The 17,422-nt window shown below is 44.7% G+C and overlaps 1 protein-coding gene across 2 annotated transcripts in view; it reads left to right on the top strand.

The window, feature by feature from the left end:
• Positions 1–3,906: 3,906 nt before the first annotated feature.
• Positions 3,907–17,422, top strand: part of ABCA1 (ATP binding cassette subfamily A member 1) — a 112,693-nt gene continuing 99,177 nt past the window's right edge. Inside the window, exon 1 of one of the 2 annotated variants that reach the window (XM_079959046.1) lies at positions 3,907–4,226. The gene's annotated coding sequence lies outside the window, so the exon portion shown is untranslated. The remainder of the gene's footprint in view (positions 4,227–17,422) is intronic. The other variant, XM_079959045.1, reaches the window with a different exon arrangement.

The raw sequence follows: 17,422 nt of genomic DNA, 5'->3' as shown, positions 1-17,422 counted from the left end.
TACCCAGTGCCTTCAAATAGCTAGAACAGGGATTGGGGAATCCAGATGTTCCTTGCTTCATTTTGGACTCCAGTCAGTATGTCCAATGGTCAGGGAAGACAGGAACGATTGCCTAGCAACATCCAGACAGCCATGGATTCCCCACCCCAGGAGAGAAAGTCACATGTTCTCCATCTGCCTTTACATCCTCCTACTTTCCTCCCTGGACTTTTGCATCTGACATTCCATTCCATTCCACCTAAACATTAGGAAGAACTTCCTGACAGTAAGAGCTGTTCGACAGTGGAATTTGCTGCCAAGGAGTGTGGTGGAGTCTCCTTCTTTGGAGGTCTTTAAGCAGAGGCTTGACAACCATATGTCAGGAGTGCTCTGATGGTGTTTCCTGCTTGGCAGGGGGTTGGACTCGATGGCCCTTGTGGTCTCTTCCAACTCTATGACCACCTGGCCCACTGCCTGGCCACCTGGCCCACTGCCCAGTGGCGCTCCGGGGCCAGGAAAACCCTGGGGCTGACACAAGGAGAAAAGGGGAGAGGAGAAGGAGAAAGGGGGAGAGAGAAAGAGGAAGGAGAAAAAAGAGGGGAGACCCGACCTTGCCCGCTGCTGCTGCCGCTGCTGAGGAGAAGAGGTAGGAGAGCACCGGGAGGGCAAGGACATGTGGCCGAGCCCAGGCCCGACCCGAGCCTACTCCACGGTGGCTAGCACTCCAAGAGAGCAGACCAGGGCCCAGAGGAAGGCCATGCGACAAAGGAGACCACAGTAGAGAAGATATTACTACTTCTTTTTTTAAAAAAATAACTTTAAAAAAATAACTTTCCCCTCCCTCTTTTCAAAAAAAGAAAAAAGTGTCCCCGGATTCTTTGAAAAAAATCTGGTAACCTTATGTTTGTGGCATAATTCCCCATTTGAAGTTGAAACATCGCCCACAGACGGATTGTTACAAAGGAAGGGAGGGGACTTGCAATTCCTATTGCAATGCAAACTCTTTTATGAGCGCTGAAGTTACCACAGTGAAACTTGACTGTTCATGTTTAGTACCTCCTCTGTTTGAAGGTCAAACATATTCTTGTTCGCTGCTCACATTTTCAAGGGGAAAGAGGAAAGATGCACTGTGCTTTACTAGCTTATTATGAACTGCCCCATGTTACGCTTATTCTGTCAGCGCTCAGTCTGTAAGCTGGGAGTCTCACTAGAGCGCATAAGGAGACTGTAGTGGGACAGCCATTCTGAAATTCTGGAGTGTGCGCTTTCATTCCTGTGGGTCCCTTCAAGCAAAATCCTGACTCCAGTACAGTGGTACCTCGGTTTTTGAAAGTAATCCGTTCCGGAAGACCGTTCGAGTTCTGAAACGTTCGAAAATGCAAAACTCAAAATAAAAGCCGTGTTTCCTCTTTGACGTCCAAGGCACATTTGAAAACCGAAGCATTTCTTTCCGGGTTTTCGGCGTTCAAGTTCCAAAACATTTGTCAAGGGAAACGTTCGAAAACTGAGGTACCACTGTAAATCCTGTAGACACAGAGAAGCAGAAGTCCACACACTCAGTTTTCAGGAGAACTCCGTTTATACTATTGTTGTTGTTTAGTCGTTTAGTCGTGTCCGACTCTTCGTGACCCCCTGGACCAGAGCACAACAGGCACTCCTGTCTTCCACTGCCTCCCGCAGTTTGGTCAAACTCACGCTGGTAGCTTCGAGAACACTGTCCAACCATCTCATCCTCTGTCGTCCCCTTCTCCTTGTGCCCTCCATCTTTCCCAACATCAGGGTCTTTTCCAGGGAGTCTTCTCTTCTCATGAGGTGGCCAAAGTCTTGGAGTCTCAGCTTCAGGATCTGTCCTTCCAGTGAGCACTCAGGGCTGATTTCCTGATTTATACTGTACAAGTACTAAACTGTGAGAATCCAGACTAGACAAGGTGTGTTCTGTCTCCCCCCCTTACCTGGAGAAAATGTCTCCTTTACCTTCCAGTCCACCAGATCCTCCACGCAAGTGTTAGGCCTGCGCCCAACCTCATTTTCTTACTCACACTGCCTTTCTTCTAGGAAAAAAGGGTGTCAGTAGTAGTCACCATGAAGTTGTTACAGTTAAGTGCCACACTTTTAATTAGTTATTTTCTTCTTGGGGGGGGGGAGTGCCAGTACTACATATCCTTGGGTACCCCCAGAAAAAGAGCACTTCTTACTCAATCCAGAGAGTTCTCTGGGGATGAACACCTGGGACTGAGCAGAGCAAACATACATGCAAACTGAGAGTGAAAGGTTAGGTACCAGGACCAGCCATACTTTTAGGCTGAGCAAGGCAGTTGCCCAAGGCAAATAAATGTTAGATTTCAAATCTCAGCAAGAAGCTGTGGCGACTGGGAGAGGGAAAGAGTAGGCGAAAGTAAGCCATGAGTAAAAAAACCAAAAAACCCCAAACCCCCAAAACTTCATCTGCCTGTTCCTGTGCGCCTTAAATGCCCGCTGGCTGTGCCACATGGCACATCCATGTGGCAGGTCTCTCTGCATTTGTCTGTCTGATTGTCTGAGATTCCAGCACAGTCTGACGAAGAAACTGAACCCAAGCTGGGTCAAAGCAGTCCGGTGGGGAAGATCAGCAGCAGAGAACAGGTTTTACTCTCACCTCAATGGCACTACCATTTACTTCCTACCCTATATGTGAATGGCTGCCACACATCCTTACTGAGGGAAGGAAAAATGCCACAGTCAGGTATATTGTGGAGTGCAAACTTAAGCACAACTGATAATATGCGCAACAGAGGGCTTAGTGATGTAGCAGTTATAGGACATGGGAGACCAGGGCTCAAATCCATGCTCAGCCATGAAACCCAATGGGTGACCTTTGGCCAAGCACTGCCTCTCAGCCTACCCTACATCACAGGGTTGTTGTAATGATATTTCAACATGACGCGAGGGCAGAGGTGCCGGGGCCTCCCAGGGGACTGATCCCCACTCTCCCCTTCCTCTCGGGGTAAAAAGGACCTGACCATTAGGTCCAGTCGGGACCGACTCTGGGGTTGCGGCGCTCATATCGCTTTATTGGCCGAGGGAGCCAGCGTACAGCTTCCAGGTCATGTGGCCAGCATGACTAAGCCCCTTCTGGCAAACCAGAGCAGCGCACGGAAATGCCGTTTACCTTCCCGCCAGAGCGGTACCTATTTATCTACTTGCACTTTGATGTGCTTTTGAACTGCTAGGTGGGAAGGAGCAGGGACCGAGCAACGGGAGCTCACCCCATCGCGGGGATTCGAACTGCCGACATTCTGATCGGCAAGTCCTAGGCTCTGTGGTTTAACCCACAGCGCCACCCACGTCCCCTTCCTCTCAGGGTAGGTGATCCCAAACCCTCCAAGTGTCCCTTTTTTCGAGTTTACAGGAGTCATCCCGGTTTGAGAGCCAGTGTGGTGTAGTGGTTAAGAGTGGTAGTCTCGTAATCAGGGGAACCGGGTTCGCGTCTCCGCTCCTACACATGCAGCTCCTGGGTGACCTTGGGCCAGTCACACTTCTTTGAAGTCTCTCAGCCCCACTCACCTCACAGAGTGTTTGTTGTGGGGGAGGAAGGGAAAGGAGAATGTTAGCCGCTTTGAGACTCCTTACAGGGAGTGAAAGGCGGGATATCAAATCCAAACTCTTCTTCTTCTTCTTTCTGATTTCCCACTTTCCCTTACAGTGATGGCCAAACTTGGCCCTCCAGCTGTTTTCGGACTACAGTCCCCATCATCCCCGACCACTGGTCCTGTTAGCTAGGGATGATGGGAGTTGTAGTCCCAAAACAGCTGGAGGGCCAAGTTTGGCCATCACTGCTGTTTCCATTGGTGAAATGCATGGCACCCCGCGTCGCCCTTTTAAGAGGCGTGCTTGTCCTCCACGTGCTGGCGGTGAGTGACTGAAATACATAAACAGAGGCAGAGCAGCAGCAGCAGCGAGAGCAGAAGGAAGCCGCGGTTGACCGATAATAACCTCCTCCGTGCAGCGCCGGCGGAATCTATATAAGGAGCTCCGGGTTCAACAGATCTCCTGGTCTCCGTCCGTGGGGCAGCTGGCAGGGGGCAGAGACAGCTCTCCCCGCCGCCTTACTCGCCCCGCCTGCAAATAACAACCACCACACAACAGCCACAACCCCTTCGCCCGGGTCCAGGGGGACTATCATCAGGCTTCGTGGCGAGGACTTTTCTCTTTTCCATTCCCCATCGAAGGGGACAAGAAAGACACCCTCAGATCAAACTGGCGAGCAGGTAAAATGAGATGGGCTTTTTTGGGGGGGGGGCTGGGAAAATGGTTGGGGGTTCAAGAGGATTGTTGAAAATCAGCCCACCCCCGGTTAAGATGGACTTTGGGGGGGGGCTCCCCCTACTTCCACCCACCCCACACCAGCCGCCCCATAGAAAGCTGCTGGGGATTCATTTGCGCCTATGCAAAACCGACACAAAGAGCCTCAGCGCTGGCGCCGAAAACAACTCACTTTGGGGGACCTCGCTGCTTTTCTTTTCCTGCTTTGCGTGGGGCTGGGGAAGCATCCCTCTGAGCATGTGCAGAGTGCGTTTTGTTCCTCTCTCTCACACACCTTCCTCCCCCGCGCGTTCCGAGCATGCCTGGGCGCCCCAGCCCCCTTATTTTTTTGCTCCATTTCGTTTCGGTGCCTGCTGGGTGCAACTCCGCCCGGGAATTGGGACGCGTTTTGGAGAGGACAAAAGAGGCGAGGCGAGCCTGGCTTGGCGAGGCATGTAAATGTTTGGGGTTCTAGCTAGAGACAAAAAGCGACGCCTCAGGTTGCTTGAGGTGCCCCCAGATCTATTTTCCTTTCGTTTTCTTCCTTTCTATCCTGCCCCTCTTTGTTTCCCCCCTGTGTCAAAACAACACATTTAGCTCCTCGTGGTTTAGTTGAGGAGTTGAGCAGCGCGCAGATTTTTCCTCTCGGCAGAAAAGGCTCTCTGCACGAGACTTGGGGCACCTTGAAAAGAAACAAATAAGGTTTCTGCCGGCATGGAGGGTTGGTTCCCTTGGAGCCGAGCCTGAGAGAGGGAGCCTGTTTTTCTCTTTTTCTCTCTTTCGACGGCTGCTTTATCAGAAGACGCCTGCAGTTGGGGCTGTTGAGGCAAGACCCAAAAAAAATAAATAAATAAATAAAAAAATAGGGCTGCGAGGAGAGACAGACAGATACGAGGAGCTCTAAGTAGCTAGAAATGACCGAGAGTAACCCCGGGGTACGTATGGCAGCTTAATGAAAGCCATCAGCCTGGCAAATGGAACAATAATAATAATAATAATAATAAATGGTGCAAATCCTTTTCATCTGATGGATTTTGCACCTCAGCCCTGGAAAGAAAGCACTCTGGACACAGGAAAAGTTTTTTGGGTTTTTGGGGGTTTTTTGCTAGGAGAAGCAACATATAGCAATAACAATATATTTGTAAGAATAGTAGCAATAAGTTTAAAACATGCTTCTGGTCTTTTGGCCCACTGTTGTGGAAACAGATTCCATTCTTTGTGAGTCAAGACCCAACAGGAACTGGGAGTTTTGTTCTGCAAGGGTTGGGATAGAAAAAAGGAAGCCCAAGGGAACAGGGACTAGCAATGGTTATTTTCCTGCCCAAGCTGATATACTGTGTGATCCTTCCGATCCATTGGTCTGGGAGCATTGTAAATATGTGAACAAAAAGGCCATAGGCCATAGTTGTGTTGGGGGGGGTGTATTGGTGATAAATGAGAGTTTGGTATTGTATGCATATGGTTGTGTTTGTGGATTAGGTTAACAGCCTGGGTAAAAATCCCCCCTCAGCCAAGAAGCTTGTTAGGTGAGCTGAAGACCCTCACCACTTTCTCTCAGACTTACCTACTTTACTGGGTAGTTGTGGTGGTGGGGGGGAAGGAAAACCATGAATCAAACCCTGCTCTGAGTTCTTTGGAGGAAAGTTGAGAGACAAATGTGGCAAATAAACAAGAATAAAAAGAAGTTTGAGATGTTTGATGCACCTTTTCCTTCATGGACTTAAAAGCAGCATACATGGTTCTCTCCCCCCCCCCCCATTTAATCCCCACAACGATGCTGCAGAGGTGTCAGGCCGAGAGGCAGTGAGTGGTCCAAGGTCACCCTGTAACACTCTAACCACAACACAACACTGGCTCTCTTAAAAAAACCACAACCCAACCTATGTTTTCAACTTTAAATTTAATGAGTTTGTTTCTACCCAGTGAGCTTGTTGCAATTTCAGGTTTGTTTGTTTTTTTTATTTTAAAAGTGTGCTTAGAAATCATTTTCATGAAGCATCACTGTAGATCCTACATGCATGTCTTTAGTTGCCTGCACATACTATGTAGACCAGGTTCGCCAGGGTCAGTACCCCTGACTTGTATGACTGGCGCACAGTTGTCCATTACACCACCCGACGATACCATCATTGCAAGTTTTAAATAAGATCTTCCTCAGAAATGAAGATGCCAAACGTTCTTTCTCTGTATGGAGATCTTTTTCTAGGACCTTGGCAGGCAATGCGTTGGCCCTCAAGACATTGCTGAACTAGGACGTTCATCATCCCTGCCTATTAGTCAGTCTGATGGAGCCTGATGGGGGCTAGACTCCAACAACATCTGCAGGGCCCCAGCCTACTCACCAATTGTGAAATTATGCAGAGTGCCTTTTTGATGTTGCTGCAGATCTTCTTCATATACATGGAACTAGCAAAGTTGGGAGAGACATTTTAGCTGACCCCTCTCCCCAAAGTTCTCCGACTGCAGGAAAGACACAATTATTCTGTCTGCACGAGGTTAGTTTTGCCTCCTTATAGTGTAGAGTTTCCCCACATCCTGGAATGTCCCTTATCCAAGCCATCCTCCCACTACTTCTCTGCTGTGTAAGCTTTCCCTGCTCCCTGTCCTGCTTTTCTATCCTGTGGCCTTATGAAACTCCAGCTGTTTTTGTTCTAAAGCAGCGCTCTTGGTTCATCCAAGGTCACAGTGAGGGCCAGCAGTCCTGGCTGGTTCTCCACGTGGACCAAATGTACATCTTGCAATGTGTCCTAGAACTGCCTGCTTGGCTGCAGCAGGGGAAAGGGTCCCTGAAGGCAGAAAATACAGGAGTGGACGTTACTGAGCAAATGGAAAGAAGAAGCCTCACATCTTCCTATTCCACCCCACACTACAGCAGAAGTTCTCCTCTTCCTGCCAGGGAACATTCAGTGAAGTTAAGAGGGAGGGTAACTAAAATCACTTGCTTGTCCCTTTCCTCCCATGCCTGTGGAGGAAGGTGACTAGAAGCTTAACATCTGCAGCTACTCCTGGGGTCATTTTTAAAGATGTAGGTGCCGTGACCTGGCCAGGACCCAGAACCCCTACTTTCCCCAAAAGATACTTTGGGAGGCTCACAGTGCTGGGATTACAGCAGAGTAAATGACCAACGACCTGATTCCTAAGGGTCATTGGAATTGCTCTCTGTGAAAGTCAGTTTCATATTTTTGCATCCGGTTCGATAGTCATCCAGTTTAGCCCCCTGCAACGCAGCAATCTTTTGTCTAACCAAAAACATCTCTGTAGTGAGTTTCCCATTCCAGGACTTCTTCCAGTGAAGTCTGCCTAGAGTTGGAACTGTAGGCAACTTCCTGCAAATAGAATAATCATTTCATTTATATCCTACATTTCTTCCAAGGCAGCATAGCAATGTGATTGGTACTCTTCCCACTGGCATTCTATTCTACCAACAAACCTGTTAGGTAGGGTAGGCTGAGATATATTAAGTGACCCAAAGTCACTGCATGAGTTTCATGGGGTTTTTGAACCCAGGTCTTCCTTGTCCAACACTCTTTAACCACTACACTTCATTGGCTCTCATCAAGTAATAATAATGACACATAGTAAAATCAATGTTTTGGATTGCAGAACTCCTAAGTAGTCATTCTGTTTATAAAAGACTGCATCCTTTTTGTAATCCTTGCAAGGCAAAAAAATTAATGAATTATGTAATAAAAGCCAATAAGATAATTCCAGCATGCAGAAAGCAATTATGCTGATGACTACAATTATAACAAAAGATTAATGTTTCCTGCTGCAGCTTTCTTTTTAACTTTACCTCTTATCTGCTGTGATAAGTATCTTTTAATGAACTTTTGCAGGTGGCAGAACAAACAGACTTTTATGTTTTTATGGTCTTGATTCAAGACACTCGAATTTTCTATGATAGTGACATGGAAATTCACATGGAAATCAAGTGCAAGCATTCTTGCGTTCCCATTTGATACTCTTTGTGTGCAACGATTCCATTATCTCTGGATGAAAATATGTCCCTCTCTCTATGTCTCTGTGTGCAATCACAGTCCCTTCCCAGGACAGATGGAGCATTCTGGGCTTCTGTGAGACATTCTGCAGATTTGCACTAAACACATAGCGTTGGGGTCTCCTGGGGCACCATATTGTTGACATGGCAGATGTAACTGCTCCCTCTGATCTACTGGAGTCCATTGTGTTGATGGGAGCTTGAACACATGCTGTTCTATCATTCAGCTTGTCTCCTCCTGCATCTGTCTCCTAAGGCAGTGATTTCATCAATGCCCTTAGCGTGAACATCTTCTACTATGCTGCAGATAAAATTCACTGCCAAAATGTGTGCCACACAATCATCTAAATCGTTCTAGAGAAAGGTTCTGCCTATTTGTAAAAGTAATAGCTATCCATTAGGGATTCAGTCTGTTCTCCCTCAGTTAAAAATATTAAATAAGGGAGGCTTCCTCTTGTCTTCCCGTCTTATCTTCTATCAGGTTAGATTTGGCTTTTGATAGAATACCACATGGGTGTTACTGCAGGCGGCAAATTGTGTGGTTGATTGTGTGGTTTTTATAAAGTGGATCACATATTATTTTTGTTTGAAGAAGAGCCTGACAATTGAAAATGTGTTGGGCCTTAATTCGTTCACCTTGTGATCACTTCTGAACTAAAATGTCTTCACTGCAGTCGCTGAGGATATTTATCTTCACTTTTCTAGTATTCATAGAAAGACTCAGTAGTCATATATATGCAAGATGCAGTTCCTTGGTTCTTTCTGTATGTCACATTCTTGGATAACCAGGGGATAGGAAACACTGGGTGGGGCTATTGAAATTGAGCTTCGTTCTCAGTGGTTTCCGTTGACTTGCATGATACAAAATTGTCTACAGCCAGCAAAATCACACTTTTATAGCAATTGGGTGTAAAGAGATCTGCAAAATGGGAGCCAGAAAGGAAAAGTTTACTGAGCTACGCCTGATGCAGAATATTGGCTAGAAATCCAGGGAACAAAGGAAGTTGCATTATGAAATGTGACACAGACCTCCAATGTGGGTGTCACTTCCTCTCTGTACCCTAGGAACTCCATATCTAGTCTCCATATAAATGGCACTGAACACTTTTCTTATTCCACGCTGTTGCCTTTATAGAGTAGTGCAGCTATGAACCTGTGGGATTGCAGTCCCATTTTGATGGAGTTTGTGTTAAATGCTTGGGAGACTTCGCTGCCACTTTAACATTAGTGTTCCTTTTTCTGTTTTGTGTTATGTATGATTCACAAAGGGGAAAAGTCTGCTCCCTTAGCACTTTTCAGCCTTGGTCACTAGACGAAAACATGTGATCCTGTGTCAAGTACTGTGTCAGAAAGACAAGACAGGCAGGCAGGCAGTCGGATAGGATGAAAAACTGTTGACACTGTGTTTTCTTCTCCCAGACAAAGCCGCTTAATTCTGTGAGCAAATAAGAAGTACAAGGGGGGGGGCGGGATTCAGAGAGAGACCACTTACAGATTAGCTCTATCAATTTAAATGAGAAGTTTTAATTGTTCCTTCATTCCTTCTAATAAATTCTTGACTTGGGTTGGGGATAAATGCTTCGCAAAGGTGTAAGCGTCAATATCAGGCTCCTGCTTCTTCTTTAACATGAATGACTACATTGAATTGGACATTTTATTCCCCTAGCTCTGCTCCTAAATAGCTCTTAGGTTAATCCAATAAAGAAACACTTTCTTCACATCAACTTAACTCCATTAGGAAGCAGTTAGTGTGTTAGGTGAGAAAGAGAGTGCTTTTTTAGAAATTATGAGTTTGAGCTAGTCTGGACTGGAGGCACCATATTTTTTTGGGGGGGAAAGCAGATGGGACGATAGTTTTCCCTCAAAATAAACTCTGGCTTCTACTTCTAACAGGCAATCTGAGGGGTGCTGCAGAAATAAGAAATCAAAATTACATACCAAGCTGACTTGATGGTCTGCATGAAATCAATGGGGTCCCCCCCACTCCTTTAATAGGCTTAGGTTGCAATTCTGTACCTACTTACCTGGGAGTAAGTCCATTTGAACTCAGTGGGGCTTACTTCTGAGTAAACATTAGATTGTGCTGTTAGATCAATGGGTAGACTAATCAGCTAAAACTTTGCTGATAAATTAGCGGCGGCACTTTGAATCAGGTGGCAAATTATAATCTTAACCCTGAGTGCTAGCTTTTGTTTATTAGGCCAGCACTCTCTTTGGTATATCAAAAGGCCCCACTGTTGAGTAGAATGCTCATTTTTTAAAGTAAGTCAAATCAATCACTGAAAAGCTGAAGTATTAACTGAAAATCCTTTAACTGCCCTACTCCTTTTTAACGCACAACCCAACAAGCATCCTTGATCTTGCACTATTTGTAGTTACTGTTATTAAAGTGGGACAGAAGAGAGGCATTGTAAAACTGTGTGTGCTTTTCAGTGTTGGGCTCACATGGGCAATGCAATACACCAATTCAGCATCTCTGAAATGGGGATTTGAGTCCCTTGAGCCAGTCTCAAATCTCTGTTTTGCCTATAGTGGGCTTGTTCATACTTCTGCTATCTTGTTTAATACTGTATGTTGCTGGTACAGTGTGAATGTTGCCCTATGTGCTGCTTCTGTTTGTTTGGTGCTCCACTTGTGAGTGGCAACCAGGTGTACAATCTGATTGTTTGGTTACAGTAGTTCCTGGCCCATGCCAGGACACTGGTGTGCTTCCATTGTGTCTCCTGGTGCTGACATAGGAACAGACCACACAATCCAGACAATCTGTGTGTGATTGCCACTTGAAGAATGACAGCCCAGCACTTTCTGAAGACTGTAAAGTTCGGGGAGTGCCCCCTGTCCAGTTCTTTAGAGGTAGATTTTTAAAGTAGTTCTGAGAACTTGACACCAGAGGGCAGAGTGTTTACCGGCATACAAACACATGGAGGTATTTATACCCAAAGGACAATTTCTGTAGAAAGATAAACAAGAATTAAGGTTGTACGGTACTCTCGCATGCTTGAATGCTACAGTAATGAGACTTTGAACTAATATGAGTGAGAGACTATACGTATGCATTTTAGGCTGCAATCCTATACTCACTAACCTAGAGAAAGCTCCATTAAGGTCAATGGGATTTAGTTTTGAATGACCTTACTGTGCTGGCCAGTTCTGTTGGTCCACCCTGTTGCCCCACAACAACTGAGAACAGAAGATATGCCAAAGCTCTTGAAACATTTCATTGTGACTTCTCACTGTGGAGGAGAAACCATTGATATGCGTCCAAGGAACCAAAGACTCCTCCCAGGACACACTTTGACAGCAGTTGCCCTAGAGCAAGGTTAGCTGATGTGGTGGCTTCTAGCTGTTGTGGGCTGCACCTCCTTGCAACCCCAACCAGCATGGCTGATGCTCAGGGATGATGGTGGTTGTAGTCCAAAACTTCTGGCGGGTACCATGTTGGCTACCCTTGCCACCAAGAAACAATCATTTTTAATGTCATTCAAATAAACCAATTCCCATGGCTGTAATTCCATATACAATATATGGGATCAATGTTAAACCTGAAAAATAATCTCGTCATCTGGGACTCTGTCTGGCTTTGAAGATACTGTAGTTTGTCTTGAGTTTTTCTTATCTCATTAATGGGCTTGTTTATTGGCAATAAAAAGAAGACTAGACATGATTAATTAAACATTTTATTGTATTTTATTTGACTTAGTCAGTCCAGAATCTTGATTAGTCCCACCACCAAGAACTATTGGCTTCACTTGGAAGTTTGCAAGGTTGGGTGGAGGTATATTGGAAATCTCATTATAACAAGAGAGCATATTTTATTATGGATGCCGTTAATAATGGCTTTTACAGTCCACATCATAGCTTACGGTATTCTGTTCTGCATTGATTGGTAAATACTACTTATTCTTTTCTCTATAATGCATTGCCAGTAATCTCTCATATCTCTTTCAGAGATGAGGTTCTCTAAACACTGCTGTCCTCTCTGGCCAGAATTTTACTGAGAGTGAAATATCCTCCACTTTCAGAATGTAAACGATCTTCTTATGGATTGATAAGTTCAGCTCTTGTTTTCACTGGCAATGTTTGGGACTTCCAGCGTTTTATGTGGCGCTGTCTCCTAAAATTACATCTGGGTGTTTCGTGGTTTTATGCGGATAAAACATAATGCCAGTAAAAAATATCACTTGACTTGTAGAAAGCTCTTGAATTTACGGTGAGGTCATAAGCCAGCCAAGTCAGTCTGCCAGTCAGCCCCATCTTCACTGCAATATGAGCTCATCGATTGGAGAAGCACTGTGAAGTTTTCAGCCTCAAATTGTTAGATACCCTGACATAATTTGTGCTCCTTATATATTGCCTCATTTCGCCATTTCAAAGAAGGAACTATTTCTTTCTTCAGGGGCAGAGCTCCAAAATGTGTTTGAAATTTCAATCTGGCATTCCTGTCGGGGGCCTCTGGGCTGTATGGAGGCCATTCTGTGGAAGCACAGGAGAAAAAAAGAAGTTTGAGGCATAGAATCCTGTTACCTGCTAAGAAAAAGACCTGATAAAGGCAATGTGGTTGCCGTGTGATTGTACGGTGGTACCTCGGGTTAAGAACTTAATTCGTTCTGGAGGGCCGTACTTAACCTGAAACTGTTCTTAACCTGAAGCACCACTTTAGATAATGGGAACTCCCGCTGCCGCCGCGCGATTTCTGTTCTCATCCTGAGGTAAAATTCTTAACCCGAGGTACTATTTCTGGGTTAGCGGAGTCTGTAACCTGAAGCGTCTCTAACCTGAAACATCTGTAACCTGAGGTACCACTGTACATCCTTGGATTGTTGTTTTTAAAGCATTAGAAAGTGGTGGAATGACATGGTGCAGACTGGGACTATGGTACATAGGGCTGTGGGGTCTGGCTTCAACCCCCCATGGCATTTTTCTACAAAAAAAATCTTCCTCTCCGCTATGATACCCCAGAAATACCATTCCAGTAAAAGACAGCTTTGGGGCAAATATCAACTGGAGCTTGGAGGAGAGATTTTAGCAGGAAATGGCAAACCCTCCCCCTTCTCCATACCCTGTGGTCCAGACCCTACCACCACCAGCTGCTGTAAATAACAAGCCCAGGATGGGTGGTCATGTGGTAAAACCTATCTTCTGTTCTGGCTCCAACTCAGTATTCAGTACTGTTGCTACATTTTGAGGAAATAAAAGTGACTACTGAGGTATTGTGGGAAATCAAAATGGTAACCTAGCTCCCATCAGGAAAATAATTGTTTAAGGGGGGTATGGGTTTCAGAAGTGAGTCCTGCTGTGATACTGGGTCCCAGCAGTTGCCCAAAGATACTGGGTGCTGATACTAGGCCTGCCACCTTGATCTTGAGGGGAACATGGGACGGAAAACCTGATGAAGTATATCAATATACATCCTAGCACCTGGAAAGGAGATTACAGGATAGGCTCTGGATTTCTATCAATAATGCTTTGCATACAAAAGAGATTCGTCCTTTCTCCTTCATTGATTGCATTTCCTGACTTATCTAGAGTTCGTCCGTTGATGATTTCATCCGCATTGTTACGGCAAAATCTGGGTGCGAGGCTGCTCTGCCACCCAGCTCATCGGACTAAGTCCGTGGGTCCCTGCGGAGGAAAATGAGCTCAGCCGGAGACAGGAGCAAACAGCAGAAGATCCAAGTTTATTGCGCAACAGGTTCAAGGCGAGATTGAACCCCGAGAATGGGGTGACATAAACTTTTAAAAGTTCCCTCCAAGTCCCAGAATACAGTGCAGAAAACGTCACGAATACATCACAAGAGGTGGGATTACACAGATCAGCACTTCAGGAAGGTGGGTGGGGGTTTACACAGATCATCACTTCAGTAAGGTAGGGGTCGCGCAGATCAGCACTTCAGTAAGGTAGGGGTTGCATAGATCAGCACTTCAGTAAGGTAGGGGTTGCAGAGTAAAGAGATATGCATAAACGTTTCCTGAGTACAGGTGATGGCAAGACAATGGCACAGATATGCATCGCCCGTTAGCATTGCCCGGAGGAAGGGCTTGACTGGACCATCTGACAGGATTAAGGTTTTCCTGGGTACGTGACCTGTCGGTTCGAGGATTATGGCGCTGAGGGTAGCATCATGGAGTCCGGAGGGAATCGAGTAGAATGACGTTAAAATGGAGAAGATCGGAGCTTTGGCTGATTTTATATTATTTTCTGAAGTTTTCGGCCTCTTGCCGGTCAAGTGTATAGGAGGGAAGAATATAATTTTATAAAGTTAAGGGGTATAGTGTGGTGCTTGTGCAGCAGTGTGAGGTTTCAGAAGCTGGGCGCCGTCGAGGTCATCGCCTCGGGCCCCCTTTCAAAGAGGAGGAGGTGAGGAAAGGTGCCCCCCCCTTTCCTTCCGTATCAGCATGTTGCTTTTCCACAAAAAAGAAGAAACATGGCCAAAGCAGAGATGCATATCACAATCCAAACAGTGCAAAAACAGTTAGAAAAACATAACATAATAAATCAGCAACACAATAGCAAATGGAGCAACGTACGAAAAGCAACATTTCAGTATTATAAATATAACATGATTATATTAACACGACACTGTTGCAATAGCAAAAATAACAAGGGAGCCTAACTGTTTCACCTTGATCATTATAAAAAATAAACCCTCTCACGATGTTACTCACAGTTTCTCTCCTGCAGCATCTTGCAAGCTTCTTGCAAGATGCAAAGCACAGGGTAGCTGCAAAAACCTCTCCCATTTGGCTATTCTCCCATGATATTTAGACCAGCATTATCTAAATTTGTGGAGCTAAACAGGACTTCAGAGTCACATAACAGGGTTTCCCCCAAAGATGTTTTATTTTTTATTTTTTTTGCGGGAGAAAGTTCTTAGGCACACTGGCCTGTGTTTCTTAAAACCCCATGTTTGTCATTTAGTCAAAGCATATCAAGCTGTGAACGTCTAGAAGCTTTTATCAAGAGAGGCAAACCTGAGAAGTTTACAGTCTGGCGGCAGATTGGCACACAGCCATTCTTAACCATTACACTTTCAAGCTGCTGTAATTAATTTTATGATTTCCCTAGCATGCTTGCCTAAGTGTTGCTGCTGCTTCCTCTGCCCTGACCCATTAGGATGGCACCAGGACCTGACACTGTTACCACCAGGTATGGAGGTGTTTTGAAATCCAACTCTGCCAAGCCTTCTGCCTAACAATGTAAAATAAGGCAGGGATGTCAAGTTACTGATAAAGTTAACACAAACTGAACATTATTTCTGTAACAACAAGGCACAGAAAGATGTGTAATGGCCACAGCATGGCCAACCATATATATATATATGCTCTTTTATCTGATGCAATGTGTAGAAAATTGCATCTGTCTGCAGTTCTGCAATGCGCTTGCAATTTTTAAGAATGAAAGCTCCCATTTAAAATGCTTAAACGTCAACAGTGGGATTCATATTGTTCAGATACATTTCAATATCTCAAGGTTGAGGCTAATTATTGTGGAGTCGCTTTGAAATCTAGATAGAAGATGTAGGGAAACTTTAAAATCTTGTTATCAGAAAGCATTGCTTTTGGGATTCCAGAAAGCACATCTGACCGTATCGGCTCCATTCATCTGATAATGGCTCGGCCCCAAGGTTTGAGGTTCAAAGCTCACAGCCACTGCTGACATTTGCGACCAGGACAGCACTTGGCGTGGACTACAGTGCTTCATAGAACTTAGATAGCAATAAGCTGGGTCTCTTGGAGCTATTACTAGTTGAAAATATAGATTTGTGGAGTAGATTCAGGTAAGTCTTTCAGCTTTGTAAGATTTTGAGTGGAACTGCCTGCTTAAATTACAGATGTGGGTAATTTCATCGATGCCATTCCTTACAGTTGACATGCAATCTGACCAGTTTGTACCTTCTGTGAAACATAAAGAGGTAATCAACTACCCTGGCTATTTTTTTATTTTATTTTGGGTGGCCGGGAGGTCCTTCCAAAAGGAATCCTTTTGAGAAATGGTGCAATGTGACTGTCATTTGGTGTGCATTATTTTGTAGAACTTTTCCGCCTTCCTTTCAGAAAACCAACAAGAAAAATAGCTGGTGGTGTCCTTTTTGTGAAAAAAATATTAATTGTTTCAAAATGTTTGAATGGTTAGTTTGTTTGAATGGTACTTCACTTTCGTTTTTATGTTGGTTTCACGTTTCTCATCTTAACACTGCCTGCATAGGGCAGCCAGGGCTTCGTATTTGAAAAACCTAAAATTCTGCTGATCAGCTCTTTGGGAGCTATAGGGTATGGGATGATGGTGGCTGAATTCAGATCTCTGCTCAACTCCAAAACTGACCATCAGGACTTAAAAATTTTGATTTTGGTTTCTATGAGCTGTTGAGCCCATGTTTTGTGGCGCCATTTTAGGACTTCAGTCTGAAACTGTGACCATTAGCCCTACCAGCATCACAGTGACGGTTCACTGTGACCAGTATATAGATATTCATTCTCTCTCTCTCTCTCTCTCTCTCTCTCTCTCTCACACACACACACACACACACACACACAAACACACTAGTTCAACATTATTTTATTATTATTGTTTTTAACTGAAAAACGTACTACATTAGGTGATGTTATTTTGAAAGGAACTTTCAAATTAGTTAGGAATCTGATGGCCTTAGGGTGCGGATCCTGTCTAGTGTGCTGGGCCTCAGCCTTTTAGTTAATCAATCAGTTTCTTATGGTCATAGATCAGCATTTTTAAAATAGCTAAAATACAAAATTATAAAAGCAAGATACAATAAAAACAAGCCATAATATAGAGCAGGGAGACATGAGTAACTGACCAGCAGGTTAAAACAGCTAGAATTATAACACTTACTAAAGTGATACAGTTGAAGACTGGGGAAGAAGATTCATGTGTCTGAAATACAAGATTTCATGCCCAGATTATTATTGGTTTATTTTTTGGTAGCCTTTTAGTTAGGAAATTGGTGGTGGGCTGCGTGTTATTTTTGCTTCTGTTGTTTAATCACTTACCAGATTCTAAGGATCGTAACTGTGCAAATTTGAAAGGAGGAAATTTTTGTTGGTACAACACTGGACTAAAGCATGTAAAAGTCCAATTAAAACAGATCTTAACAGAGGGAAGAGAGGAGAGAAAGGGGAAAGAGGGGGAGAGGAAGGGGAAAGGTG

This window comes from Podarcis cretensis (assembly GCF_951804945.1).
Source record: "Podarcis cretensis genome assembly, chromosome: 17".
NCBI classification, from domain to species: Eukaryota; Metazoa; Chordata; class Lepidosauria; order Squamata; family Lacertidae; genus Podarcis; species Podarcis cretensis.
The sequence above is the reverse complement of the archived record's forward strand: the minus strand, read 5'-3'. Positions and strand labels throughout refer to the sequence as shown.